This window comes from Gopherus evgoodei, chromosome 13 (assembly GCF_007399415.2).
Source record: "Gopherus evgoodei ecotype Sinaloan lineage chromosome 13, rGopEvg1_v1.p, whole genome shotgun sequence".
NCBI classification, from domain to species: Eukaryota; Metazoa; Chordata; order Testudines; family Testudinidae; genus Gopherus; species Gopherus evgoodei.
This window is the reverse complement of record NC_044334.1, coordinates 8001794-8028761: the sequence shown is the minus strand read 5'-3', so window position 1 is coordinate 8028761 and position 26968 is coordinate 8001794. Positions and strand designations below refer to the sequence as shown.

General features: G+C 43.9%; 1 protein-coding gene across 12 annotated transcripts in view; it reads left to right on the top strand.

Moving 5' to 3' along the window:
* The first annotated feature begins 2246 nt into the window (after positions 1-2246).
* Positions 2247-26968, top strand: part of PITPNM2 (phosphatidylinositol transfer protein membrane associated 2) — a 191432-nt gene continuing 166710 nt past the window's right edge. For 9 of the 12 annotated variants that reach the window (XM_030582797.1, XM_030582795.1, XM_030582793.1 and 6 more), the window contains exons 1-2: positions 2247-2330; positions 23615-23714. The gene's annotated coding sequence lies outside the window, so the exon portion shown is untranslated. Of the gene's footprint in view, positions 2331-12932; positions 12994-23203; positions 23417-23484; positions 23504-23614; positions 23715-26968 lie in introns of those variants that run through there. The other 3 variants (XM_030582784.1, XM_030582786.1, XM_030582785.1) reach the window with 3 other exon arrangements.

The window sequence follows — 26968 nt, the reverse complement described above, 5'->3', positions numbered from 1 at the left end:
GTCAGTGCCGGTAATCTTGTTATGTATCTCAGAATCAATCTCTGTGTTGAAATTAGAACAGGAGTACCTGTGGCAGTTTAGAGATTAACAAATTTATTTCAGCATGAGCTTTCGTGAGCTACAGCTCACTTCTTCAGATGCATAGAATGGAACACACAGACAGGAGATATTTATACATACAGAGAACATGAAAAGGTGGAAGTATTGATACCAACCGGAAGAGTCTAATCAATTGAGATGAGCTATCAGCAGCAGGAAAAAAAAAAACTTTTGAAGTGATAATTGAGATGACCCATAGAAGGTGTGAGGAGAACTTAACATAGGGAAGTAGATTCAATTAGTGTAATGACCCAACCATTCCCAGTCTCTGTTTAGGCCTGAGTTAATTGTATCTAATTTGCATATTAATTGGAGTTCAGCAGTCTCTCTTTGGAATCTGTTTTCGAAGTTTTTTTGTTGCAAAATTGCCACCTTCAAGTCTGTCACTGAGTGGTTAGAGAGGTTGAAGTGTTCTCCCACTGGTTTTTGAATGTTATGATTCCTGATGTCAGATTTGTGTCCATTTATATTTTTGCGTAGAGACTGTCCGGTTTGGCATTGCTGGCACATGATAGCATCACATTGGTAGATGTGCAGGTGTTTAAAGTGTAACAGGGCTGGGGTGCTGAGAATTTAAAGGAGAGCGAGTCTGGTGAAAGGTCAAATTAAATGAAAATGTTAGGCATCCTAATTCTGGCCCTTAAGTTCCAACAGTGGCATTTGATGAAAAGGTAATGTTCAAAAAAAAAATCAGTAAAGGAGAGCTTATAGGATGCAGCTTATCAGTTGCTTGTAATTATTTCAAGTTAGTTTTAAGCCCCCTTATCATGGGATGGAAATTAACATGCAGATGATATAGACAAGCATCCTCAAATCAGCCTTAAACCATCGATTTGTGAAATTATAGAAAAGCCACATACAGGTCTCCTAAATACAGACCTAAGTAATTAACATTTTGCATTATATTCATCAAGGGCTAAGGGGGGATCTTTCCTGGCCTTGGATGTGAATGAACATTTTGGGACAGACATCACATGGTTTAGTGAAGCCCTATCTTCATATTTTGAGCTTGTAAAGATGACTGGTACCTTGCACCCACACCCAGCAGTCAGCTGAGAAGTTTTACGAATATTTGTTGTGCTAGATGGGGGTTGCAATGCATGAGCTGAAGTCTTTCACTTGAATACAGATGACCTGGTTTCTTTTCAGTGTGATGGGAAGTCCCCTACATCTAGCCCTCAATGCACTCCGCCTTGCCTTGGGCTATGTCCCTAAACCCCTTGATCCCAGCAATGACCATAGCACTAGCACTAGGGTAAAGGTGTTTCCTAAATCCCTGAATGCCCTGGCATTACCAGCATGAGGTGCTCTCTGTACAGCTGTGCCATGAGAAACAGGGCTAGTCGGTGTACACTGTGCAAGACAAACTTCCAGGTACAGAGCTGAGAGGTGGGATCCATTCCAAACTCTGCCATTAACTCACTGTGCCTCCCTGCTGAAGTCAGTTGCTGCCTTGATACCTCAGTTTTGCATCTGAGGAATGGGGATAAAGATGCTGATTTCCCTCGCTTTGTAACACAGGTAGCGATCTAGCCCTGAAGAGGGCCCTGTAAGTGTATTATTAGTCCTTAGGCTAACCCTAGACCGTTGCCCCTGCCTTCAGCCCCTGGGGGTGGGGCCTGGAAAGTTCTTGAGTTTAGTCCCAGGGAACAGCTAGTTTGGAAGGGGGAGGTTTCCCTGCCTCTCGCCCCCCCCTCTGCAAAGCACCAGGGAGCGGGTGCGGGGGTTTTCTCGCTCCCACAGCCCGGGCGTGCAGCTCCCTCCCAGGTGGCCCGTGCCCGGCAGGCGCTGTCCTACCCCGCCGCGGCCTGAGGGGGGCGCACCCCGCCCGGCTGCTCCCCTGGTGCTCCCGGGGCCGAGAGTGAGGGAATTCCTGCGAGCCGGGGGAGGAAGTGGCCGCGCGCTGCAGCAGTGGGCAAGGCTCGCGCCGGGAGAGGAGGCTGCCAGCCGGCTCCGTGTCGCTGCCGAGGGCGAGCCGGGGCGCCCCCCCCCCAGCCGCTGCAAGAGCCCTGCCAGGCAGCCGCCCGGGAGCCCGGGGCTTGCAGCGGCAGCTCCCCCCCGGCCCGCGGCACCGAGGAGCCCCGCTGCCCTGCCCGCCCTCGCCGGGGATTATGCGAGAGGGAAGCGGGCAGGTCGGCAGCCCGCTCCTGGTAGCCGGGGAGAGCAGCAGCAGCAGCCGCCGAGCGAGCGAGCGAGCGCTGGGGCCGCGGCCGGCGGAGGAGCCGCAGCCGGTGCGTGGGGGGGAGAAGCCGCCTCCCGGGGCTGGCGCTGCTGCGCGCGGGGCCCCTCGTCCCGGCGGGAGGGGGGCGCCGGGGCCGGCCGCCCCCTCCGGCTCCAGCGGCCTAGGCCGGCCCCGTGGCCACGCGGCTGTTCTGGGGGGCGTGCGGCACAGGCTCTGGGCTGGGACCCGGGCGCGTCCCCAGGGGCTGGGGGGCAGCAGGTGGCTGGGCATCGCTCCCAGTGAGCAACATCTGTCTGACCCGGGAGTGGGGAGGGATGAGGCTCCCCCCTTCCGCTCAGTTACGTGGGGTGAGTGGGTCCCTGCAGGGAGCGAGATTCACCTTTCACCAGCTGTTTCGGGGGGCGGGGAGAAACATTTTAACCCCCCCCCCTCTTTTTTCAAACTGGTCAGGTCGGTTTTATTAGCACGACCGAGCTGGGGATGGGAAAGCTCCCTACTCCCTGGGTTGCTAAGAAACAACCTCTTGGCGCTGCTGCACAGACTCATGCATTAATGGTCACTTCTGTGCCCGCAGATCCAGTCTCGTGCACGTTATTACTACAAAGAAACCTTTCAGAGAGATGGGGGGGGGGTTGTTTTTCTTTTAAATGTACTTGACGCATGGACACTTCTATCCGAGAGACAACATTGTTTGGTTGTTTGCACTGACAGGCTTGTCATACATACTAACATGCATTTCTTCCCTTGCTATAGTTAGCAACACAGGGTTGGTAATGCACAGGGAGAGCAGGCTGTAAGAATAATACAAGTCACTTGGTGTTTCTAACTAAGTATTGCTAGAACTCTTCTGTGTTTTAACCTGCCCTGTGGCAAACAGAGTGTTTTGCTAGCAAAAAGTTTCCAAGGTAAGTGAGATGGCATGGTAGGAAAGACAGGCTATTTTAATTATGTCACAACAAATCTAAGAGCTGCAACAATAACAGTGTGGTTTTACAGAAAAGATGAACTCATGATTTAGTTAAAATAACCCATAAATATCGTAAAATGTGGACTTCTCTTGTTTGGTGGCTACTTGTGCAGAGTGGCTTTCCTCTTAATTTAGGCTGTAATTTGAATATAATGTCTGAGGAGATGTTTGTGTTTGAAAATATGAGGTAGCAGGTGGTATCTGTCTCTTGTTTCAAACCAGCAGATGGAACATTTTAGGTAGTTCATGTTCTTGATGTGTGTGAAATAATTCTGGGCTTCAGGGATACCACCCAGCTAGACTTTTAAGGGTCATATAATTTTAATGCTACAATTTATTATAAGCGTGTGATTTATTTACCTTGGACCATAATGTTAAACTCACGGCTTGAAGGTTAGGTTTTTGATTTGGTTTGGATTTTTTGGTAAGTGAATTTAGTTCTACCAAAGGTGTCAGATTTGCATCCCTGGAGACTTCACTCTGCTCATCCCCAGAGCAGGTACAGCGCAGACTGTGGTAGCACAAGCTTCCCTCAAGCTGCCCTGTAACACTTGTCAACTCTGACTTGGCTGAATCACTTTTAGGGATGGAAGGGCAGATCTATCTCAGTCCCATTTCAATTCTCATCTCTCTGCTGAAGGTCCCCAGCTAGTGGTCTGATTTCAGGACAAGGGCACTTTTCAAATTGAAATGGAGCTGTGACCACCAACTGGGTTCACATAATCCAGGAGTTCTCAAACTTCATTGCACCGCAACCCCCTTTTGACAACAAAAAGTACTACATGACCCCAGGAGGGGGAACCGAAGCCTGAGCCTGCCCGGACCCCGCTGTCACTGGTGTGGAGGCCAGAGACCATCGGCTTCAGCCCCAGTTGGGAGGCCAGTAATCTGAGCCCCGCCACTCCAGGCTGAAGCCCTTTGGCTCTGGCCCTGGGTGGTGGGGCTCGGTCTTTGGCTTTGTCCTCGGGTGATGGGGGTCGGGCATCAGTCCCGGCTCCGGGCCCCAATAAGTCTAATGCCAGTCCTGGCAACCTCATTAAAACGAGGTCGTGACCCTCTTTGGGGTCCCTACCCAGAGTTTGAGAACTGCTGACGAAATCTATGAAAGAGTCACCTTATAGAATAATAGAAATATAGGATTGGGAGGGACCTCAGTTGGTCTTGTCCAGTCCCCTGCACTGAGGAAGGACTAATTATTATCTAGACATTCCTGACAAGTGTTTGTCTAACCTTAAAAATCTCCAATGACAAAAGAATCCATAACCTCCATAGGTAATTTGTTCCAGTGCAAGCAGCAAAGAATCCTGTGGCACCTTATAGACTAACAGACGTTTTGGAGCATGAGCTTTCGTGGGTGAATACCCACTTCCTCAGATCTGAGGAAGTGGGTATTCACCCACGAAAGCTCATGCTCCAAAACGTCTGTTAGTCTATAAGGTGCCACAGGATTCTTTGCTGCTTTTACAGATCCAGACTAACACGGCTACCCTCTGATACTTGTTCCAGTGCTTAACTTCCCTGACAGTTAGGAAGTTTTTCCTGATATTTAACCTAAATCTCCCATGCTGCAATTTAAGCAGCTTTGTTCCAAGCCATTCCCACTGCAATCTGACTTGGCTTTCCCCTCTGGGAAGAGAGGTGGAAGGGACTTCCCCTTTCAGGGATCTGATTCTCTGGTTATTTGGGCGTTGAAGCACCTTCACGCTACTCTTTGCAAAGAGGCTCTAAAGAAACATGCTGGCTGCTCCTCCATCCACCTGCAAGGATTACGAGGACTAAATTTGCAGTATTCCCTGACAGCCTAGAGAGCTTTTGGACTGGGTTCTGGAGCTGCGTGTGTATATCCTCCCCATGGGGGGGCCAGTGGCACTGCACTGGTATGGTCTGGCAGCATCAGTAATTATGCTTTATAGAGTGCTGTTTATCCATAGCTCACAAAGAAGGCAAAGGATTACTATCCATAGTTAGGGAAACAGAGCGCAGCTGACTTGCTCAAGACTGTGCCACACATCCATGGCAGGACTGGGAATAGAACCTTAGTCTCTGGTCTCCTAGTTCAGTGCCGTCTCCAGAGGCCCATGCTGCCTCCTGAAGATGGGCTGATTTTATTTCATTCTCCTTTGGCATCACTGATTTCAGCTCTGTAGATTCCATTCCAAGTGTCTTGCTTTTGCAGTACAGTGCAATAAAACGTAAATTAGTGCATGTACTCAACTCCAAGTATGTGAGTAGTCCCATTAAAGTCAGTGGGACTGTGCAGTCTTTGTAAGCACAGGGGTTTAGTAATTAGTATGCACTGACTTGATTACATATTTGAATAATGTGGACTCATAAAACTCCCTCTCCCTTTATTGCTTGATAGCCCTTGTTTCTGCCCCCGATCCTTGATCCTCTGGAATATTTTTATCATGTTTATTTCTGCCATGTCTGTTTTGTGTGCCTGAGTAATAGAAGAAGATTGATTGTGTTACAAAACACAAAACTAGCTTCTAAGTGATTTTTCCACTCTTGAATAGTAGGCGGTCGCTTTTGAGAGTGCACCGTTCTGTCCTTTCACAGACCTCATGCCTGATATGTTCAGTTGATCTTGGTATGGCTGCTTATTTTAATGGTTGACCAGTTCATGGGCTTGTCCTCAGTTGCTTGATGGCTGAAAATCCTTAGCATGAAATACAAAGTGAAGAATAGCTAAGCATGACAGAAGAATGGCCACAGACCAGTCCTCTCTTGTGGCTCTGTGTTGCAGTGCTTCTTTACAATACAGTTCATGTATTCTGATCATGATAGCATCTCAAAGAAAGAGAGAGAGAGAGATGAGTAAATGACTGAGGCTTAGGGGTTAAAAATCTGGCTTGTTCCGTGTCTTACCTTTGATAGATAGAGCAGACTCCTGTTAGGATGTTAATTTGCATTAATCATATTTAAGTTTCCGTAACTAACTTTTAATTAAAGCATGGTTGATACCAGCTTAATGAATGTACCTATGCTAGGCCATCTGCATGAATAAAAATTGTTTTTAATTCCCTTACTATTCCCTTTATGGTCCCTTAGATACTTTTTGTGGACATTTAAACAGCATATGGTAGCAGCTGTTCATCTTTTTAATATAACTTTTTTGCATCTGCATTCAAGAAACAATTATGTAAATAAACAACTATCTTGTATCTTTAAAAAAAAATTTTAAGTAACTTGGAACATGAAAAGGTGGTAAAGTATGTCTAGGTGCATCTATGAGAAAACGTGGCTTAAGTTAGGACCTGATCCAAAGCCAGCTGAGGTTAATGGAGAGCCTTTTTGTTGACTTCAGTGGGCTTTGGATCAGCTATTGGGCTCCAATTCAGCAAAACATTTATGTGCTGAAGTCTCACTGAAAAAAACCAACGAGGAGTTCTAGCCCACGAAAGCTTATGCCCAAATAAATTTGTTAGTCTCTAAGGTGCCACAAGTACTCCTTGTTGTTTTTGCTGATACAGACTAACACGGCTACCACTCTGAAACCATTGACACTTAAGCACGTGCTTTAACTGTTTTGCTGAGTAGAGGTGGATTGTTCAGTCTTAATGCACTCTGATCGTAAACCTCCTCTTATTTACAGTAACTTTTCACAAGAATAATGTCTTCAGTAGACTTAATCCTGATTTACACCTCGGTTAGTGAGAGCAGAATGAAGACCTCAGAGTGATTTTTGGATTGTAGTTTATTTAATGGGCATCTTTCACCAAAACAATAATTTCTGATACAATATCCCTGTTATTTTGGATTTGCTTCGGACAGCATATTTGAATGTCTTCAGTGTTGTGCCTCGAACAGCCCAAATGTTTATTGTGAGCTGGCATCTGGTATGTGGGAGTTTTATGCGTCTGCTAATTTTAGTTAACAGCCAATTTAGAAAGACTGTGTTTTAGCCTGTTGAGAAATGCTAAAAAGTTGCAAGAGAAAGTGGGATGTTTTGAGGTTTAATTATTTTATTGATTTGCCTTTTTAATTTGAAATCTGGATCGCTTCTGAGAGTTTTCTCTAATGCAGCATCACATCTTCCAGGTAAGCTAATTTTTTAAAAGGCTCATTCAGCTGCCCCAAACAGGTTTTTTTTGGAATGTACAGACTTCAGTAAAAAAAACAACACAACTGTCCTATTTATTGTGATACCGACATAATCTCATAGCTAATTAGCCACACTGTATTTTAACAAACTGTTATGTGAGGCCTGATTCAAGAGCTGCAGAGTAAAATGGTGCTCTTTGTAGTGTAGAGTGATAGCTGCTATTTATTTTTTTCTGAATCTAGCATGACTCATGACTGTGAATTTGTGAGAATGCAATAATGTGTCCTAGGACCAGTACAATCCACTGGGAAATATTTTTTAACCTGTCACTTTCCCTTTTAAATTTTCTATCCAAAATGCATTTTTCTTATTTGAATTGTCTTAAGTTCACAAATTAGAGAAAATTTTTAATTTTTCTTCTAATTATTTTTTAATCTGATTTGTAAAGAGTGTAATCGGCGTTTCTCTTTAAAAAAGCAAAAATTAGTGAAAGACAGTGTTTTTCAGGCCCAGATTTCAGGTTTTGTAAAAAAACAAGTGTTTGGCAATCCCAATATGAATAAAAATATAGTTATGAAACTGAGGGGGGCTGGAGTGGAGAGAATAAAATTAAAGCTGTATTTGTTTATAACTTTTCCCAGGTAATGTTGGGAATCTTTGTACAACATTGTACTAGGGCAGGAGAATCTGAAATTGAAACTTTTTATAAACCCAAAATGTATCTGAGTAGTCCAGTTTCAGTGTCTAAGTTGAGTGTGGTGCCAATTGTAAACAAACAACATAAATAGTGAACAATAAATTTTGGGGAAATTACTTCAATTTTAATAATGTAGGTGGGATTTTTAAAAATATGTAGCATCAGCCTCACTTGGCTCCCTTGAAAGTCAACAGGAGTTTACGAAGAGCTCCTGAAAATTCTACTTATAAAGTACCAGTAATATGGGCAATGAGGTTAGTAAGTGTAACTGTCTGAATAGTGGCTCTTCAGCAAGTTGCACTTAGGGAACTGGGAAACAGTGATCCTTGCTTCTGGTGGATCACCTAAGATCTACAGGTGTCAGGAGTCAAATCTCCTTTCCATTCTGCAGGGGACAAAGGGCTACAGGGTTGAGTGGTTTGGAGCCCTTGTGGTCACCCTCTGCACAAGGACAGATTTTGCCCAGAGAGGAAGGTGGAAGGATTCTCCTTGTCAGAGGATAAATAGTGAAGAAAGGTGCCACACAGAAAAAGGTAGCTGAGCTTGTAAATGTGTTTGCAAGCTCCAGCAACGAAAAGTAGGAAGAATCCAATAACCTTAGAGTTAAAACAACTCCTGGAGAATACTTGGGGATACCGGAGGAAATCAGTGCAGGAAGATATTTTTGACTTTGAATGAAGGCCTCTTTTAGGACTGAGCCTCATTGTCTGGTGCTCTTCTCCGTACAGTCCAGTCAGGGGTGGATTAGGGTTTTGTGGGGCCCTAGATCAGAGCAAATTGGGGCCCCATCCCTTCTGCCTGAAGTACCTCCCCACCCCCGGCGCTCCTGCTGGGGAGTGGGTCGGGGTGTGGGGCCTTTCCCTGCTCCGCCCCCCCATGCTGGGCGAAGTAGGGCAAACCGCCGCCCTCTGACCCACTCCCCGCAGGAGCACCGGGTGGAGCAGGACAAGCCCTCAAACCCTGACCCAGCTCCCTGGTTGGAGTGCCCAGTGGGCGGAGTGGGTTGGGGTGCAGGGGCACCCATTTTTCTGGAGTCCCCCAGTTGGCCAGGTCTTCTGGGCACAGGCCCCGTTGGCCCAGTGGGTAATCTGCCAATGAATCCAGTTATTTGTAGATCTTCATAAAGGAGAGCAGGGAGGGATTCTGTGTAACAATAGTAGTTGGCATTGCTGTATACGGTGCCTTTTCATCTAAGGATTCTGAGGGATTTGATGAATGTTGACTAACCACTGTGCTACACAACACCTCTTTATGTTCAGAATGGGATGCATAAGTATCACTTCCCCTGCCACTAAGTTGCAGCTGCCTCCTGGGATGGGCATGTCAGGTGTATATGAGTGTGCAGCAACAAAACAGTTGAGGAAAGGAATTGACAAAGAATATATTAGCCAAGAAGACTGTGGGTAGAGTGTAATTGTCTGAGCTAGGATATGGGCAGCAGGCCAAGGTTACCCTTGGTCTTATAAAAGAGCAGTAGGATCTTTTAATGACGATGCGTCTCTTTTTGCAGTTTTTGCATCTCTTCCCAACTCAGTTGCAGCTCCGGGGTTCCAGACGAACTGCTTCTGGACTGTATTCTAGCTTTGATGCAGCAGCCAAAATGTTTTGGTCAGATGAGTCTGACAAGGCTATAAGATCAGGAATCCTCAACCTTGTGGACAGTGAGATGCCCACAATGAGAAAAATGTAAGGAGTCGGGTATCCTGGATAGTTTTGGAAGAGTTACACAGATTCCACTTGGTTTTGCATGGTGTTTAGACAGCTGTGCTCAGTGAGGGCCATGAGAGTACTAACAGGAAACTTTATAACTGTTATGTGCACAGGGAAGGAACAGCACTTAGGCAGCTTAGAGAGAGACCTTGAATAAGATAAGCAATGATGATTCATCACTAACTATTCCCCCACCAGAGTGACTTAGCAGCTTAGCTCCCTAGCTGAGACTATGTACATCAGATTCCTGCTTGGAGTGAATTTTTATAGCCAATTTATAAGTCTAGGTGACCAGGGGAAAAGGGCAGAGAATTGGCTAATGTCCCAAACGGTGTGCTGTAGCTATCCCAGGATTCTTGTACTGTCAGGAGAGGTTATAAGATACAATAGTGAGTTAATGGTTTAAAGTTTTTAATTTGTCATGGTGAGTGCAACTAATTAGATGGATAGAAAAGATGCCTATAATTTGTTTGGGTTGCTGGTGCTTACATAATTAATCCTTAGCTACTAGTTCAAGCAAATTATCTGATTTAACCCATACAACCATGTCCTCAAAAGGCATTCTCTTCTAACAGTGCAATGCCCTGCTTAGAAAGCGGGCATGTGTAACAGTACAAGCATATGGAGGACCACTGTCGAGAGGCACTGGAAAGGCCTCATTATCCCAAGATGTATAGGAAGAGTCAGGTCCTTGCAGGATGTTGGATGTATCATAAGGATTTAATTCTATTAAGTGCTTTGAAAGGATGTGGGGGATTGCAGGTTTTTATAGTACAGCCATAGATCACTACTGTTCAGCTTACACAATGTGCCTTGAATTGGTTAGTCATCAGAAATCTGGTTTGGGGCTCAGTGCGCAACTCTTATGTCCCCTCATTTTGAATCGAAGTCAAGGAGTTATGACTTCTTGGGAAAGCTGGCAGGGCTGTGGCTATCTCTGAAGAGGCAAAGAATACTGTTGTGCCCTTGTATGTGAGTTTACGCTCAAGGTCCACTCCTGCTTCCAACAAAATTGATAGGAGCTTGGAATTAATAGATTACAATTGTTCTTTTTTTGCTTTCTGTCACAGAAAGGCACAAAATGGCGTGTGAATTTGTTATGATTTTGTTTTTAAGCTCAATAGTTATAGGTAATCTAAGGGGCCTCCTTTTAGGGAAAAGGAACGATGTAGAATGATTTTTCTCTATGTGAGCAGTTTACTTACTTTAATGTTCTTCCCCCTTCCCTTTTCCGTTAAATGAAATAGAACATGGTTTTATGTTAATCGTGTCAGATGAAATTGAAATCCAATATCTTCTTGCTGTATCTCAGATTGAAACGAATTGGAGGCATTTCCAAGCTGTTTAATTTTCCCTTTCACTGAGTCGGTTGTTCCCTGTGCATGATGGAAACATGGACCCTAATTTCTTTCAGTATTTGCCAGCCAGACTCTGCAGTGGAAACACTTCCCTCTGTAGGCCTCTCAACCTGGCATCAGGCTTCTACTGTTCTAGCCTGAACATACACAGACTTTGTTACTTGCCCCCTCTCTAGTAGCAAATAAAGTGAATTGAAGTGTGAGAAACAAGGGGAGAGTGAGTTTAATGTCTAACTGTGGATATCTCTGAAAACAAGAATTTAAAATGCTGTGGGGAAAAACAGAGGGCTTATCTCCCTCTAGGTAACCCTTACCTCTTCTATATGCCCTTTTATCTGACTATCTCAAAAGCTCTTTGCAAAGGAGGTTGAAGTATCATCATGGCAATTTTACAGATCTTTACACTGAAGCGTAAAGTCATTTGTCCAAGTGAGTTAGCTAAAAAGCCCGGGAAAGAACCCAGGTTTCCTGTCTCCTAAACCAGGTCCTATCTTTTGATCCACACTAACTGTCATGAATATTCCCATGTAACCAAGCTGAGACTATTTTTCTGTTGAGCAGTTCTGGCAGACAGGGCTGGCTCCAGGGTTTTTGCCACCCCAAGCAGCGGGGGAGGAAAAAAAAAAAAAAAGCTGCAATCGGCGGCAGCTCCACTGCGCCACTTTCTTCTTTGGTGGCAATTTGGTGGCAGGTCTTTCTCTCCGAGAGGGACTCGGACCCACCGCCAAAGAGCCCGACTTGCCGCACCTTTCCCTTGGCTGCCCCAAACACCTGCTTGCTGAGCTGATGCGTGGAGCCGGCCCTGCTGGCAGATCACTCATTTGGGCCCCTATCCTGTGCATTGTGTAGTCCCACCTAAATAAATGATATGAACAAAAGCACAGTAGGCACCATGGTGTGTGGGTTTTTTGAGAGGTTGTGTGTGTGTGTGAAATGCCACATTTACAAAGATTTGAAGATTGTATTTGAATTTACTGCTGTTTTTCTCCTACTTAGACTATGAAATACTACAGCTAATTTAACTATTGCAGAAGGTAAACACTTGTTTTGTTTTTAATTGTCTCCACTCTAAAGTAACAGTCTGAAGATTGGTTCCCAAATATGCATTTAGCATGGCTACAATGTGTCCTGTCTGTTTTGTGGACCTAGAATGACTCTTAAAGCTCTCTATCTCTTGTGTAAACTCCCCTAAATGGGCTTTTCAAGGACAGAATTTATTTAACACACAGTAACTGCCAGGTAGAAATGCATATTAGGGCAAGCCTAATTGAAGCCTTAACTTTTCAGCAGCAGCTCCTATGTAGCAAGCCTCTGTTCTAGCCTCGTGTATTTTATCAGTTTGTTTGTTTAGTGTAACAGGATGAGTTTTTTACTCTGCATGCTTTGCTAGCTCTATTTGACAGGCTACTTGGCCAGAGGTTCATATAATGATATTATTTGAACCAGGGCACTGGAAATGCATCATCACTGCTTGGAGGGGAAAAAGCTGTATTGAATTAGGGGCTGATCTTTAACAGTGCTGATTATTTTTGCAGATCTGTGAGCAAAGCTGTTCAAAATGTTTTTCTCTGGTACATTGTTTCCCATTCCGAGTTAATCGCCATACAGAGTGGACCGCACCACAGAGATGCACTTGTTCTGTTACATGCGCCTCCTTTCCCTTGGCCCTGTGGAAGGCTCTTCTGTAGGCTTGGCAAAGAGCTCGGACTCCATGGATGGTGAGGGCATTTCTCTCTTCCCCCGCCCCCATGGAGATTCTCTTGCATATGATTATGTTGACATCACCAGCTTCCTCTTATGTTGCATGATGTGATATGCCCTGGAGGGGAGTTTCCAGCAGCTGCCAGTGTGGAGTCCATGGGAAGTGCTGTGGAACTGAGTAGAAGCACTGGGCTCTGCAACTAGCCTGTGTCTGGCATGGATGTCTGGATGCCTGTAAGTTTATGGAGGAGGAACCCTGTCTCTCCCCAGTGAACAGTTAATGTTTCCTGGGGAATCAGCTTCCTTATGCTGGTTTCTCCGCATTAGGGGATGATACTGCCAACTGTTAGTTTTTTTTAAATAAACTACTGCACCTATCCTGCCAGGACATGTGCTAACCTCTCTGGCAATAATGGCTTTCCCTCCCCTCCTCCCAAACCTTGGTGAGGCCAAGTCCCTCCCTCTCTTACAACCATACAGCCCTGTTGATTTCAGTAGGGCTGCAGAAATGTAACTGAGAGCAGAATGTGCCCCTTGTAAGCACTGCAGTTGTTCTGTGTTGCAGGCTCTTCTTCAGAGAAAAGAGAGTTTCAAATTTGGTTTTTGATGTTCAAAATGGGGCCACCTTTCCTAACATACACCCTGCAGGAATAGTGTTAAAATTACCAGTGTCAGTGGTTTTTATAGTGAGAAACATGGCTGTAATAAAATGAGCATGATTCTACTAGTACTTACTCACCATGTTTGCATGCTGTGTGTCTTTGAGCCAGACCCGATAGCTTTAGTGACAAAACCCTGTTTTGACTCCCTGGTAGCAGTGCAGAGCTTAAAGAGCAGGCAGGAATATCTTTTATCTGATGCATCATCAATAACATTTTCATCTAAGTTGCGTTAGCAGTTTTTTACTGCTGCTTATCTGAGGCGGACCTTGGCTTTCAGACCTCATGTTGAGTATTCAGCACCAGCAGTTGGAATATGCATCTTCTGTTGTAAACTGACCTGAAACCACCAAGAGAATAAACCTGGAATCCCATGATATCAGTTTTACAGCTGCTTCTCAGAGGAGAACTGCATTTTAATATTCCTACTAAGTACTGGAAAGAGAACTGGCAGTAAACTTGTAATTGTTAAATTTTTGTGCATAATTTGGTTATATTGTTATGAAACCTACTGTAAATGAGTTCAACTCTTAAAAAACTTTATTTGTAGACAGAGGCATGAACTAGGGCCGTTCATTTTTTTTTTTCTCAGTGTACTCTAGTCAGGTTCTTATTCCACACCCTTTACTGTAGCATCTGTAAGGCAGTTGTTAACATTACACTTACTTATTTTTGATAAACTACTGAAAATCAGAGTTGTACAGTAGATCACATAACTGAATACCAGGGTGAAGTTAAATCACTAACTTGGGGAGAATGGGTGAGATGCCTTTTCTCCAGAATCAGTTGCTGAATCGGCAATACGTTCCTTCTGCTAGCATATGTTAATCTGACTAGCTATAGCTGGAGTGAATATTTAAAGCTCTTCTAGCAAAGATTTCAGCAGCAAAACAGTAAATCCTACCAAAGCTGTTTGTTTTCAGGGGTAAATCCAATTTAAAGCCAGCTTCCTAAGTCTGTTCCTACTTTAGTCACTTGGGGTCTCTACCAGTGAAGGCCAGCAGGACTGGCTCCTAAATTGTGGCCATATGCCACTACTATATCTAGGAGAGGGGAGAAATGCAACTGAGGTCACTACTAATCCTGCATGAAAAGCAAAAGCTCAACATCTCTGAGTTTCCGATATGGGGTCTAAGGAAAGATAGGAGCAACGAGGGAAGGGAAATACAAAGCACTGTACAGTACACTGGAAAGCCGACTTAACTTAATCATAGCAAATAGAAAGTTATTGTAGTTCAGGGCAGTGGTGTTTGTTTTATTTTTAGGTTATAATTTTTGATTTCTCTGTTCTCCCATCCCCCAGCTGTAAAATGGGGGTAATGCTGCCTTTATCTGTCTTTTTTGTGTGTATGGACTGTCTCTCAGTATGTATTTGAACAGTGCCTAGCACAGAGGGACTTACCTTTCAGTCGGGGCCTCTAGATGCTATTGTAATACAAATGACAGCACTGGGGGCCAGTGTTTTTAAGCTACTACGAGCTATTGCCTCTTGAAGAAAACCTTTCTATAAAATATTTCTTAATCTGTAAAACAGGGGTAGGCAACCTATGGCACGCGTGCCGAAGGCGGCACACGAGCTGATTTTCAGTGACACTCACACTGCCTGGGTCCTGGCCACCAGTCCGGTGGGCTCTGCATTTTAATTTAATTTTAAATGAAGCTTCTTAAACATTTTAAAAAGCGTATTTACTTTACATACAACAATAGTTTAGTTATATATTATAGACTTATAGAAAGAGACCTTCTAAAAATGTTAAAATGTATTGCTGGCACGCAACACCTTAAATTAGAGTGGATAAATGAAGACTCGGCACACCACTTCTGAAAGGTTGCTGACCCCTGCTGTAAAATAATTAAAACTAGCAAATCGTGCCAAACCTAAATGACGTGTTTCCATTTGACTCATCAGTTGTCCAAAAGATGACACCATTTATCTCATTAAAAATGAGACATCGTTGCCGACTGGCACATTTGTTCGTTCTGGTAGGTGCTGAGCACTCATTTTCAGTTAGGAACATAAATAAATTATTATTTCAGCTAAAATTGGGGTGAAATTTGTAAATTTTAAATCTTTAATATTTAGGATTAAGAATTGCAGCTGGGATGGATTCATGTGTGATGTTCTATCTGGACCTAAACAGTGTGCAAGAATCCACTTCAAAATAATATATACTGTATTTTTAAAACTCTTTTAAAATGCAGACTAGCCAGATGGTCAAAAGAACCAATCAGTGAGGCAATATGTAAATATTTTCAATCATTGCCATGGCACTTCTGTGTTGACACTGAAATATAAAGTGCTATTCCATGGAGCTCATGGGTGATCAGCAGATGAGCTCTGATAAAACAGAGAATAAGCTTGAATATTATTGTGGATCATGGGTTTCATCTATACAGGGAGACTACAGTTCATTTGTATACATGATGGAAAAGCTTTCTGTAGCCTCTCTTTAAGCATATTATTTAAACCCAGACAGTCTTTATTTCTTCTCTGTCAGGTCCTGATCAAATGTGGTTGTGGGGTTTTTTTTTTGTTTTTTTGAGACTTCTCATTTCAACTGAAATATGCTGTGGAGTAGTTACCACTTCTGCTTTAATTGCCACGTGTATTTGGAAAGGGACAGGGACTGGAGCTGTTGAGGAGTTCTTTGCTTTAAACATACCCAGCTAGAGAGAGTGATCAGAAAGTAGTTAAAAATCGGCAGATTGAAATACATTTTAATTTTAGAAAAGCCTTCCTAAAGGAATCTGCATGTACCCGCCAGAGCAGATCTTTTAGAAATGTGTATCAGGGGCGATAACATTTTCATGTATAAAACATGAGGTTCCCTCAGTGAGAACAAATGCAAAGCCCTCATCCATCAGAAAGCAGCTTCCTCAATTGTTTGGCCCTTCAGAATCTCAGTGTCTGTGACCCCCATTGAGAATGCTCCCTCTTGGGAGGATTTTTCCCACCCTTTTGTAGTAGCTCCTAAACTAATATTAGACAGACAGCTATGGCAGATCCTCCCCAGAGTCTGAGACTTTTACTGCCCATCTCACTAGGCCAGTGTGGAGCAGTTGCTATTGTTCTAGTAGAGGCATGGCAACAGAGAGGCCTAAAGGCCATCGTCCATTTTGGAAGGTGGGGTTCTGAACAGACTGGCTGCAGCTTACAGCAGGCTCTCATAATATTAAATACAAGTTCTCCCCGCCATAATGAGAACACAAGGACCAGGGGAGTTAAGTCAGGATGTACATGGGACCTCCTCCGTTGAAGTGCTGAGTTTTGCCGCAGTCAGTGGGATATAGATATGGCAACTTTCGTGTGTTGACGTGCAGCCTAGCACAAACTTGGCTCTCTGCCATTAATTTTATGAAAGTCCTGGGACAGTGCTCTGAGTACAGGGCTGGAAGACAGGAACTGCTGGGTTCTGATCTTTGCTCTGTCGCAGATTCCATCGCTGACCTTGGGCCCATTGCTAACCTTTTGGCCTCCATTTTCCCATCAGTAAAATAGAATAACCATTCGCCTACCTTGCCAGGGTACCGGGCTGGTTACTGTTTGCAAGGAGCTTTGAATATGAAAATGCCATGTGAATGCTGAGTGTCGTCATAGGCATTGAACAGTCCAAAGAGCTGTCCCTGGATGACATCTCTGCCCTGGTGCTCAGCCAAGGAGAGAGCTCTTCTCACCCTCACACAGCTGCTTCCTTCCTCAAAAGAAGTGATGGGGAAACTCTATGCGAGGATGGTAGGGTGAGGATCCCTGCCTGGGTGGGGGTGAGGGGAGTCTGAATAATCTCACTCCACCAAGGAAAGAAAGACCTTCCTCCTCCTAATTGTGTAAACAAATTTACCACAGGAACCTTGGGGGCCCACTTGTATTCCCACTCTGAGGGCCAGACACAGGGTCTTACTCCATCCCCAGGTGAGCAGTAACTCCCCTGGGCTCCATACCTGTAGTTGGGCAGAGAGGTCCAGCGTATGGTGGTGTCTTGCAGTGAAGTGAGGCGCTCAGCTAGATGAGCTCCTCTTCCCTTCCCCGAGCCGCTTTGTCATTCTCCACCCACCCCCCTTTTCCCTTTTTGGCCTTATGCAGCATCACACCCTTTCCCTTGGATGGATCCGCCTGCAGCCCAACCAGTACCTTCAGCATCTCAGACCTGGCATTTTCCTGAAGCCTGTGTATATTTTCTCCTGGCTCAGGCCCTTTGTGGGTGAAACAGAAGCATCTCTGTTACTTAAAGTGTGTAACCGCAGCAGCACAGTAAAGGATCCAGATGCAACTGACATTGAGGAGGGAAGAGCCTGGAACATTCTTTTCAGTGCACCTCATATTATTTCTGCATTAATCGCCAGATGTAGCTTTCTTGTTATAAACTGCACCTGTTCCCCGGTGTATTCTGCTGCCTGTTTTATCTGAATATAAGGTGATTTTTGGTTTTGGATTTATTTATTCCTTTTTTAAACAATAAGCCAAAGTGCTGGCAGCAGCTTACCGAGTTACAGCCGGATATGGCCCGTTCGGACTGGTTAAAGGTCTGATAAGACGGGAAAGCCTTTTCATTTCAGGGTAGGCAACTACTGTGAATGCCCAGCCAGAGAATGTTGCTTGCAAATTGTGCATGTACAGTATTTGGCAGCAGCTGACCTCTGCGAGGATGTAACGTGTATTATTATAGATTGTACAAAATCACTAGACTGGGCTATAACAATTGTATTGTTTGGAACTATTTCATAAACCCTTGGAAAATTGCACTGTGTCCACTCTTCTGGGTATGCAGAAACAGAACAAGGATCGTTCTTCCTCTCTCCCCACTCCTTTCTCAGCAGTATGGCAGTGCTCTTCTGTTGACTCAGGCTGTTATCACATGCTAGAGCCCTCCCTAAAGCTACTGACTGATTGTGGCAGGTGTGGTTTGTTAACTGTTCAGTTAAAAGGAAGGTGAAAGTGCCCTTCTAGGCACACGGAACTAGGGCACAGAGGCTTCTGCAAGGAAACCCTAGGAATGGCCAACCATAGGGACAAGGTTGAGGCTTATGGTGTATTGTTATGTTTGTTTCAACTAATGATAAAGCCAAATGTCAGGTGGGGACCAAACTTGGGATGCAACGTAGTGTTGTATATAGGGCACCAACATTGCGTAATGGGAATTGGGAGTCTTTAGTTATGTTCCAAGCTCTACTAGTCATCTGCTGCCTGACCGTGGCAAGTCGCTTCCCCTCTTTGTGCTTCTATTTCCCCTCTCACTCTTTGTCTTCTCTGTTTAGACTGTAAGCTCCTTGGGGAGGGACTGTGTCTCTTGTTGTAGATCTGTACTACACTGGGCCTTGATCTTGGCTTGGAACTGTAAGCACTACCATAATCCAAATAAATATTTGGTCCATGGTATACCCAATGGCTCTCAACCAGGGGTATGTGTAACCCTGGGGTATGCAGAGGTCTTCTGGGGGTACATCAGTTCATCTAGATATTTGCCTAGTTTTACAACAGGCTACATAAAATGCACTTGCAAAGTCAGTACAAACTAAAATTTCATACAGACAGTGACTTGTTTATACTGCTCTATACACTGAAATGTAAGTGCAATATTTATATTCCAATCGATTTATTTTATAATTCTATGGTAAAAATGAGAAAGTCAGCAATTTTTCAGTAACAGTGTGCTGTGACACTTTTGTATTTTTATATCTGATTTTGTAAGCAAGTAGTTTTTAAGTGAGGTGAAACTTGGGGGTATGCAAGACAAATCAGACTCCAGAAAGGGGGACAGTAATCTGGAAAAGTTGAGAGCCATTGGTATACCCTGTTGTATTTGTTCTGTTCAGGGTGGGAACTCCACCCATTCCCCAATGAAAAGTACTTGTGTGTGACACTTACGATATCTCTTAGGGGGAACAACTGAGAACTGAAGCACAACACATCAGTTAAGTAGACAGGCCTTCAGAAGCCAGCCAAAAGAATGTTATAATTAGTCTGCTTCCATGGAAAGATAAATGCCAGTTCTATTAGTGTAGTGCAGCATTTTCAGTATTTGTGCTAAAAATGAGCAACTCGCCACCTGCTGGGTGGCACCTCATCCTAACTGCAAAATGTATTTACATATGAATCTTTCTACTAATAGCTGCGGCTGCTTTGATCGTCTTCTGCATGGTATCATGATGCTTTTGAACCTAATTTTTTAATTTGTGAGTGTGTGTGAGAGAGAATCTTAAGAGGTGCTGAGCAATCCCAACTCCCATGGAAGTCTGAGAGAGTTGGGATTGCTCAGTACCTCTCTGGATCAGGCTCCTAATTGGTGGTCAGTAAATATCCTATCATATATTAGCATTTCCTTTTTATTCTGGTGTGAGCCACCTTGGCCCAAATGTCTCCCTGATGCAGCTCCACTAAAGGCTTCATGGTTGCAGCAAGAATTAATTTAGATCCATATGTTTAAGAAGACACACTCATGATATGTGTTTATAATGAAGATGCAGTGGATAAAAGTCGATGATTGTTATTTTAAATGGAAAAATAAAGCATTTTTTATTGAACTTGGGTTTTTTAATTTTTTTAAATTAAATAATTTATCTTTTTAAAAATAAACTTGTTTAAAATTAAAATTGAAATTATGATGAGCTGTGTAAAGACCTAAACTTAATATAATCTACTAATTGTTTTTTTTTTTTGTTAATTGCAGCACCCTTCTGCAAATTTTAATGAATTAAAGGGTGCTCCTTTTTTAAATTATATACAGAATAATAGGGTGGGGGAATCTTTAACTTTTGAGGTTAATTCAAGCTATGTCACAATGTCCTGTACTATATTAAGGATGTATCTCTGTTATTTTCAGTCTTTACAATGAAGGGAATGCCAATATTTAAATTTTTCCAATGTAAGTACTTTGAAGAAGTATTATGCAGAAAAGATTTTGCCCTAATTTCTTTTGGTTTAATTTTAGTTAGCAGGTGCAGAAAGAATATTTCTTCATGTGGACTAGTTAATTCAAACTTGAGAAGCTGATAGGGAGTTGAAAAAGTAGAAATGCTCATTTTTCTCATCCAATCTATGAATAAAAATCAGGTGGGAGAGGATGAGGTCTACTAACTCTAAAAATGTGAAGGACATGGCACCAGATTTTCAATGATATTTGGGCAGAGAGGCACCTAATAGGATTTTCAAAAAGTGCTTCCCATGGGAGTTAGGCACCTAATCTGTTTAGGCACTTTTTGAAAATTCCACTAGGAGTCTATCTGCACCTTCAGGCACTTAAACGCTTTTGAAAATCTGGCTCATGGTGACCAGAAACAAGTTAGTCAGTTCACTAACTGCAGACGATATTTCTTTATTTAATAACTTTGGTTAGTTTAAAATGGAAGGCATAATTTGATAAATATTTTTTGTGTATCTAGCACATTTAAGGTAGTTTTATTTAACTCATAAAAACTAGCTTAAAATGCTGCTTTTGTGCATTTTTTATTGAATTAAAATTTTCATCCTAATGCAAGTGTGAAAGAAATCATGAGTAAAAAAATTACCATTTAGTCACATAAATAGAAACCAGTGAATGACACATTTTTAACACGATAAAAAAATGTAAAAATTAAGAATCTGAACAAATGTCTGTTAAGCGACATAATTCCTGAAATAAAATATGTATAGGTACAGAAGAAGTACCAACATGTAGTATAAAGGCTATATTTGCATTGCAAATCAACATATTTGAATGGTCATGACAGCCAAGCAGAACAGACCTTTCTTTTGGACTATATACAAATGCAAAACAAAATTAAAATGATTTAAATCACAAGGTTTCCTGCTTGCTTATTTAAATCACTTCAATTTAAATCAGGCCTCTCGAATGAGGACAGGAGGTAATTCCTGTCGACTTCTATCTGGTATCAGATTCTTGCAAGCCTGAGGCTGAAATCTATCAATAGATGTTTCTTTGTTGGCACCAAGGTTAGCATTTGGGACTGCCTGACTATTGGTCCTGTTATCTGACCACTATGCCATGTTGCCAGAGCTGCAGCTCAATTTCTAAGTCAAATTCCATCCGTTAATAATAGTCACAATACGAAAGGTTTGTATATAGGTTAAATAACTTGCTGTCAAACTGCTGTAGCATTTTTATCTGTGCTGGGAAAGCAGAACTGGTGTTTGGGCTCCATGCGACCAACTGAGCTGTGAATCGTCAGATGACGTTAATAAGCATTTGAGGACTAAATATATTTTAAGCTGTCTGGCTGTTTGCTGTCTGTGAGGACTCTGAGACTAATGGACCTGAAACATTGCTCATGCTTGCTCTTTCTCCAGTGGGACTGTGGCCCTCGCAAGCACGTTGAATAGCTTTGTATGAAGGTACAAGAGTAAACTGCAATTAAAATCTATTTTGGTAAGGTATAAATCAACCCTATTAACCATGGCAGGGTCAGCTAAATAGTGCACAGTGTAGCGATTCCACGCCTGGCTCCATGTGTCCTGCCTTCTGGCTTGTAATCCATGTTCCAGTCTCAAAGATGCTGTGCATGTATGTAGTCTGCTCTGGTAGGTGTGTGTTCCAAGGTAGCGCCTGCCAGGATAGGTTTTACTTTGCGCTCGATCTACAAGAGGTTTTTTTGTGGGAGGGAGAGGGGGCGGGTGCTCATGTATCTCTGCTGTGAGTGTGTGTATTGGGAAAACACTTGCACTGCCATGAAGTGTTTTTTTTTCCTCCTGCTATGTAATGCAGGGGCTTAGAGTCCAGGATAGGGGCCAGAATCACCTGCACTGGCACAAGTTACAACTCCCAGTGCTGGAAAGGGCAGTTGGGCATCACCTAAGCTCAAAGGGATAATGCTTCCACTGCTCCCCTGGAGGTTCTGCTGAGGTAAGGCAGCCAGTTAATGGGGCCAGTTAATGGGGGCTGCCGTGTGGATGCACTGAATTGGTGCATCACCACTCCCTGGGCAGGCCTGGCTACACCACCTCACAGCCACACCCACCTCTGAGGCGGTGTTGGCTGGCTGTGGGCCTTCTGGCAAAGGCAGATGCGTGCAGATGCCCGATGTCATTGCTGTCTTCCCTCCCCTTTCTGGACTGTCCACTGCTGGGAGCCTTTGTCAGGATCTGTGCTGGCTGCCTCTGGGAGAAAGGGATTAAGGAAGGAGTCAGGAGCAGAGGTGTGGGTGATGCCAAGGTTTTGAAGGGCTTTGAAGAGACATAGAGGAGCTTGACACTAATGTGAGAAGGGGCAAGAAGCCAGTGGAGTGAGGATCGGCAGGACTGGGGAGGGTTGTGTGTGATCAGGCACTTTAAAAGCATGCCTTAAAAATGATCTACAGTAGTTAAAAGCAATGCCGAGAGTCCACCCAAAGGAATCTCTTTAAAAAGGTAATAGGCTATTTGCCATAATTAAGCAAACTGCATGAGCTACTTAGGATATAATTGTTCTATTATGTTCCTTGTAAACCTCTCTCAGCTCTCCTGGCAAAGACAGCCTGAGGGGCCAGGATACCAGTAACCACAGGCAGGGAAGTAGAAGGGGCGGTGTCTCAGATATAAGTTCCCCATCTCTGCCCCAATACAGGAGGGGAGTCTGTATCTATCTGGCTTGAGGCATTGAAAACTCTCACTTCCCCTTTCACCATGCTGCTCCTCTTGCAATACTAGGGGAAAAGAACTATCTCTCTGTAGTGGTACTGGGAGGTGCTATTTTTCCTTACTCCTCCCCTGCCTGTGGAAGTGAATAGCTTCTATAAAGGCAATTCCAGCTCCCTTCCCACTCTTAAAGCAAGGAGTCCTGCCTCATCTCAGGGTTTAGTAGACTGCTGCTGTGTGAATTTTTTCTTCAACAACATCCATGCTAAATATCTGTGCACTTACATCATTCAGCACCCTGTGTGAACTGGTAACCTTGCATGGGGGATTAGGATTATTTTATGCAAAGAGAGCACATGGTAGTGGTCAATGCAGATTTTTTTTTCTTATTTTAAATTTCCATGAGTTACAGATTACGATGACTCATGGCTTGGAAAGAGCTGAAATCCCTAAGGTGCTAGTTACCGCCTACTATCACGTATTGAATTTCTAACATACTGGAGGGATGTCTGCAGAGAACTATGATGTACAATTATAAAAGGTTATAGCTTCATGTTGTTTGTACAGGAGCTATTAGCATGGCATAACTTCACTCTTGCTGTTAATTTCCCAGCGGCATGGTCGTTAAGTACATGTTCTTTATTTTCTCTAGGATGTTGACCTATGTGGACCAACAGTGACATCCTACGTCAGCAATGCTGCATTGACTCCCTCCTGCATTCAGAAGCATCCAGAGAGATTTCATACGTACGGTATGTTCTGACAGTTCCATTGAATTGCAGTTCTCTTTCTGTTTAAAAAAAACAACAACCATTCATATGCTACTGTGGGGAACGGCAACCATCTCTGGGGAACAAGTGGTTAGCCTCAGCTCAGGTTCCTCAGAGGAAGGGCTATACAATGGAAGTTCAAAGAGTGGCTGCTTGGGTAGCCTTTGGGAAGGTCAGACTCCATGCCTAGGGTCACAGAAGTAGGTTGTCCGGTGCTGAGTTAACTTGTATGTGTTTTCTGGTTATAATTGTTCCCCTTTTGAAGAAAACTTTTGCTGAGTGTGCCTGTGCATTTGTTCCTGCTCAGTCAACACCCAGAGATCTCTTAAGTTTGTAAAGTGGGTTCATTAAAGGGACGCTACCAAATAGGTTACTCCCCAAATTTAGACCTAATATATTTTTAAAAATAACCCTCATACAAATGTATTAATTTTTCTTCTTTTTAAAAAAAATCAGTGAATTTAAGTATTTTATTTTTAATTTAAACCAGGCAGTGTTTGGAACCTGAATACTGCAATATTGTTTTAATGCAAGTAATCCAGAAAGCAAGTAGAAATGGACAGGCTCATGTTCGTTTTCCAACCTGACAGAAATGCATACCTCCCACCCCCATACAGACTGCACAAATGATGAGAAGTTGGAATTTTTTTTCTGTTTGGATAATTAAAGGTATCGAGATGTTTTTGTATTTTGTAATGACATAGTACATTGTAATTACATTGTGATTTAATCTTGTGGTGTGTTCCTTTAATGTTTATTTTAAATATTTGGTGATTTTCATTAAACGTCCTTCATGTTAGTTTTGCTGTCCTGATTCATATTTCTAAAACGAGGGTGACCAGATGTCCCAATTTTATAGGAAAAGTCCCGATATTTGGGGCTTTTTTTTATGTGGGCTCCCATTACCTCCCACCCCCTGTCTTGATTTTTCACACTTGCTATCTGGTCACCCTATCTAAAACTGCTTATGGAACTAGCAAATGAACAGGCGTTCTGCAACTAATTTACTTGAAAGTAGGTGTGGCCTCAGCATACCCTTTTTATTATTCTTGACTGTTTTGTTCGAATCTGTTGTATTTTCCCACTTCCCTTACCTCATTCCCCTTTACCGCATTAAAATTTGTAACAAAAATGGTTTAACTTTTATCTCCAGTCAAAGTTTCCCTTTGGAATGATGTCCAGGGTGCTGCAGTCTTGCATTCTGCTGTTGTAGACTAAAATTCGGGGCTGCTGATCTTCAGTTCAAGAGCAGCTGGAAGCAGGCACAGGAGGGACAAGTATAGTTGTGAGAATACCCAGGCTGAGGAGCACAAGTTGCTTTCAGTGATTCTGGATTCACACGCTCAAGGCATTGTAGTTATTCTGAATGGTCACAGTTGCAAGTGAAAGTGTAATCTGGCCTTGAACTGGCACTTGGGTGCTCCTAGCAGAAGTCACTGAAGATGATGGACCACATTGTACCCTTAGTATTGTACTGGCATAAAACCAAGGGAGAGGGACAGAGAGCCCAGGAAATGGAGCAGCATTCACCTTGGAGCATCTCCGCCTGATACTCCCCAGAAAGTCTGTGGGCCCAGGTACTGGTATGGTAACTGTTCCTAACCTTGCAGAAGGCTTGAGGCTCTCTGGGACCCAGCTTCTCTCCTGAGGGAGCCATGCTGCCATTGGAGTTTCTCTCCCTTTTGCATCCGTGCAGTGGGAACCATGGATGGTCTCTCTGGGAGTAAATACCACTGTTAGCAGCTTAGCGGCAGGGCTAATGCTCTTAGCAGCACAAATTTTCACTCTTATCGACAGGACCTGAGAAGAACATCCCCTGAGCCGCCTCTGTGTGGTGGAGACACAGAAGGGTCTCCACTTGCTTGGCAGAAGGGCAGGAACAGGCTGTGCCCTCACTTTCCATGGGTTTAAGGTACTTTATGTCCAAGTTCCTGCTCCTTTACTCCCCTCTGGGCTGTGTAATGGGGAAGAATGTGACTCTGTAAACTAATGACAAGCAAAGGAAGGCAAATGCAGTCTCATCCCATTTTCAGGGTTGACTTAGCCCCATGCTTTTCACTCTCCTGAAGGGATTAATGTATCTCAGTAAAATGTAAAACAGACACAAAACTGGTCATCAGTTACTCGGAGAACAAGGAAATGCTACCTTTACACGCAGCAAAATGAAGCTGTGCAGTGCGGGTCGCTAGGAAGCTGAAAGGAGCGAGGAATGTCTATGTCTCGGCAGATTAAGTACATAAGGGAATAAAATTGGCTTTAAAATTTGATGGTGAATGCGGCACTCATGAAAACAAAGGTCTAAATGGCATTGGCCAGAACTAGAAGCCGTTGGATGCAGGCACTGGGTGATTTTCCTACTGTGCTCTACCATTGTCACTGTGCCAGAGTTCTACTGTTCAATCCCTGAGGGACTTGTGACCAGACTGCCAAACAGAGCAAATAATGCAGGGGCGGGGGGAGCTCCCTTAAGGCTGCTCCTCTGAGGTGCTGATGGTCTTCCACCTCCACTGCCCTCAGTACCTTACGGGGTCGGCACCTGAGAGAAACCATATCCCACATCCATGGGGGCATTATAATGAAAATACAAGAACTGGGCTTGATTCACAAGGACAGAGCTGGTCCTGTGGATGTACAGGCTGGATGTCCATGTGTGGTGCCTCCAGGACCTGTGATGGGGCTTGAGCACCTCATAGAGGCTGGAAGAAGCCAGCTGGGAGGCAGCATCTGTGCTAGGGGACAGAGGTTGCTGGTACAGAGTGCCTGCTGCACCAGCAGCCTAACCTGTCCCCCTGCTCCTTTGCTCCTACCTGTTCTGAGGGACAGAATTTCCTCATTGCCCTTCAACCCTTCCCTGAGCCTCAGAGGGGAGGAAACATGAATGTTCCCCTCCCCCATACTCATGTTGGTTAGTCTCTGTCTCTACCTCCGTTGGATGAGAGGGCAGTTGGGAGCTGGTGCACAGGAAGGGAGTGTGGAGGGGTAACAGACCAGGAGTGGGGGGTTATGTGGAAAGGGGCAGCAGAAGTGAGGCGGTGGTGGAGGGGCATTAAGGACTAATTGGAAGCAGGGCTCTTGTACTCTGGGGGAATGGGTGCCCCCTCTGGGCAATTCACATGTCTTAAAACAACAATGCATAGAACCACCCCGCAAAGGGAAGTAAAAATTACACCTGAATTGACTCCTCCCCATATATCCTGGTTCTGCCCCCTTTTCCAGCCTGCACCGCTACTTCTCTG